Here is a 3,948-nt window from a genome sequence, read left to right as displayed (position 1 = left end):
GAGTTTAGGGCTGTTGTACATAGGGTCGCTATGAGTCGCAAGCGACTTGACATCACATAACAACAACTATCATGGGTAATGATATGCATTGATCTAAGACAGTAATGCTGGTTGGAGTGAAGAAGTCACACTCACTCCCTCATTGCTGCCCAGTCATTTCTGACTAACAGTGAATCTCCACTGCATTTCCCAGGCTCTGGAAACTCTTTGAACTTTGAGAAATGATAGTTATAGAAAGGTTTCAGGTATTTTGTTCATAGGGTCACAGTGAGTTGTGCTCAACTCGACGGCAATCAACAACAAGAACAACAAATCACTCTGGGAGGAGACTGCTCATCTTTCTCCCAAATTGCAGCTGCTGGATTTGAACCACAGGATATGTGCAGCATATGGAGTAGCAGGACAACTTGCTATGAATGATGTGACCTGAACTTTCTGGAGCAAAGAAGAATCTGGCCAAAAAACAGAAAAGGAGAAAGTGAGAAATTACTTAGAACTTTTAAAAACTCTCACATATTCTTTGCTATCTAAAAAATCATGCATAAAAGAGATGTATTAAATCACATGTATTAAAGAGATGGGAAAAGGAAGGCAGAAAAGTGTGTCGAAAGTCAGAATGCAACAGCATTGAAAGGATTCAGTGCCTCTTGCTGGTTCTGAGGTGCAAGAACAGAGAACTCTAGCATCCAATGTAGCCTCCTGTTGACAGCCAACCAGGAATCTGAGATCTCAGTGCCAAAATCTCATGTAACTGAATTCTGTAATTCAAACAAAGCAGGCCTCTAAATCATCCTACATTTCTGTAGGTCTGCCGTCTCCAAATGAGTCTTACTAGGCTAGAATTGTAGGGAAATATAAGACGATAAATTTTAGTTGCTTAAATTTATATGTTGTGGTGCTTTGCTATGGCAACAATAGAAAATTAATATATTTGTTGAAAGAAGAAATTGGTCAAATCCTCTGGACTTGAGGATTATATGAGGAAATATGAAAATATGTATTCAGATCATTAAAAATATTTATAGCCTCTGACTAAATAACTCTACTTAATGGCAATCTGTACACAGGAAATAGTCATAAATATAGAAACCCATTATTTAAAAAATATGTATTTATCAGCATTATTTATAGTAGCAAAAAGCTAGAAGAAAAATGTTAATGTTCGCATTAAGGGAAAAGTTAAGCTAGTAAGTCCACTTGAAGAAACATTCTTTGTTCAATAAAAATTGGGCCTGTGAATATTAAGTAATAATAAGAGAAAATGTTTACATTGCAACTTTAATTATTTAAAGAGCTTTTTAAGTACATGGAAAAATACCTGAGGGAAAACACACACATACACACAAAATGAACAGCAGCTGCATTAGAGAGGAAGTGTTAAGGAGAATTTTTATTTCTAAGTTCTTCCTAAAGAGCTTGAATGTCCCCCATCTGTTGGACTGGAACAGAACGGCAGATGCAGGAGGATGCTAGCACCTCTCAGAAGGCCAGGCAGGTGAATGCTCACTCTACATACGTGACTTGGATCTGGTTTTAAGGGCAGATTAATGGGGCAGCTCCTTCCAGAGTATAAATTTAGGGAAAACTAAGAAAGCATCTGGGATATCTCACAAAATTAGAATAACTACAGAGTTCATGACTTGGCAAGCTCTAAAGAAGTAGATTGATGTCTTCAATGTACAATCAAAACCCAAAGAGGTCAGCAACTTTTTTTTTCTCCATTTCTTGCCATCAGCTAGTGCAGTGCCTGGCACCAAGTAGAGTCTGTGGCATGAGTTTGTGGATAAATGACAGTACTATTCATAAATATCAACAAGTGAATGAAATTAGCGTATTGGCACAACCAATTAAGCTTTAAGGGATACAGGTGAACTCTGGTGGCCTAGTGGTAAGGAGTCGTGCTGCCAACCTGAGACACATGGTTTGAGTTCCCCAGCTGTTCCATGAGAAAAAGATGAGCAGTCTCCTCTTCTGCGATTTACAGCCTCAGAAAACCTCCTAGAGGGTCAGCTATGAGTAAGTACAAGAAAACATAACAACAACAAGGGACATGGAGATAGAAGACAACATATGCACATGTGTACCTATGAAGTCAAAGAAAATATTCTCTTTTGTGTACTCAAGAGGTTTTTTGTGTTCTGGGATGCTCATTCTTCTCAAGGTTAGCCATAGTTTGCTGTGATCCACTCAGTCAAATCCTTTTGCATAGTCAATACAGCACAGACGTTCTAGCTTTCTCTGCTTTCCTCCAGGATCCATTCAACATCAGCAATGATATCCCTGGTCCCATGCCTCTTCTGAACCCTGCTTAAACTTCTGGCAGCTCTCTGTCAATGTATTGTTCAGCTATTTTTTTATGATCTTCAGCAATATTTTGATTGCTTATGATATTGTTCAATAATTCCCACATTCTGTTGGCTCACCTTTCTTGGGAATGGGAACAAATATTAATCTCTTCCGGTCAGCTGGTCAGGCAGTGGTTCTCCAAATTTCTTGGCATAGATTGATGAACACATCTGGTAGCTGAAATACTCAGTCCAATCTATTCCTGGGGCCTTAGTGTTTGCTAGTGTCTCCAGTGCAGATTGGCTCTTGTTCATATAGTACTTCCTGAAATTTTTCAGTGTCAACCAATTCTTTTTGGTACAGTGACTCTGTGTATTCTTCCCATCTTCTTTTAATGCTTCCTGGATCATTCAAGATTTTGTCCAAGATGGCAGCGTTGGCTGAAACAATGTGGTGACCTGTGGGAGCAGCGGACCACACGGAGGAGGACCACCATGGCCTTCTACAGGCCTCTGTTTATTGATAATTGAACACTTAAACACTTGATGACTGATCTTCGGTGTGGACCGAGGCTCAACATCAGGAGATCAAGGATTCCCAGGGAGGAATGGGTGAGCCCTGCAACTCCCAGCCCCCTGCTGCCAAGCCCGCGCTGCCACTACAGCTCCATGAGGTTTCCACCGCCAGACCTCAGGGATCCACCCACCAGAGATGGACGGTAAGCACAGCCGCCGTCCCCTCCTCCCCAGGCTGGTGCAGCGGAACCACCCACCACACCGCAGCAGAGTGGACTAGTTCTGGGGAGAATTCTTGGAGCCAAGATGGCAGTGGTGAGAGACAGGGCGGCAGGATGAGGTCTCCCTGGGCAGGCCAGAGAAGAAGGTTACCAGTACAATGGATCGATGAGAGTCTCTGTGAGCTGTCTACAACTCAACAACATTTAACTGTGGCAGCGTGTCTAAGATGGCAGACAGCCTCAATGCACCACATCTTTTGCTCTGCTGTCTGCCTTTGCCAAGAACTGTCTAGACCTGGGGATGGGGGCGTGGGGGGTGGTGTCTATTCACTACTCTCAGGTCCGCTTCTCCACATATAAAGGGGGAGGTCAAATTACAGTATGACCACTTATTGGGGGGGTTAATGGTGGTGGTACCAGAATTGGGGATGCTGTCTCTGGCCACATGGTCTTCAGTGAGGTGCGGGGTCCGGACTTGGGGTGGGCGGTAATTTGGTGGGGGAGTGTGCCAGCCAGCCCCGGGAGTGTGTCACCCAGCCCACAAGGGTTGCCATCTGGCCCTCAGGGAGGGCGGTTTGTTCAGCCCCCAGCGGGTGAGCTGGCCTTTGGGGTGAGCTTCTCAGCCCTCGGATTGTACCATCCAACCCCTGGGTAGAAAAAACTGCCTAGGGTATACAGAGAATTTTATCAAGACTACTTTCCTCCACCCTCTCCCCCAGTACACCCATAAGTAACACCCCAAAATCCCTTCTATTTGTAACTCACAAGTTTGTTCTCTCTAGATTTGCTCCCTTTTCTATAGGTAACCTTAACACTGAGTTTTACTCCAGACCTGACCCTGAACTCAGTTCCAGGGACAGAAAGGAAATACAATGGCCAGTTAAGGAAGCAAAGGAGGATGGAGCCTCAGGGTTCAGTCAGCCATC

Source organism: Elephantulus edwardii, unplaced genomic scaffold (assembly GCF_000299155.1).
Source record: "Elephantulus edwardii isolate Elephantulus edwardi_28Jun2011 unplaced genomic scaffold, EleEdw1.0 scaffold00057, whole genome shotgun sequence".
NCBI classification, from domain to species: Eukaryota; Metazoa; Chordata; class Mammalia; order Macroscelidea; family Macroscelididae; genus Elephantulus; species Elephantulus edwardii.
This window is presented reverse-complemented; position numbering follows the sequence as displayed.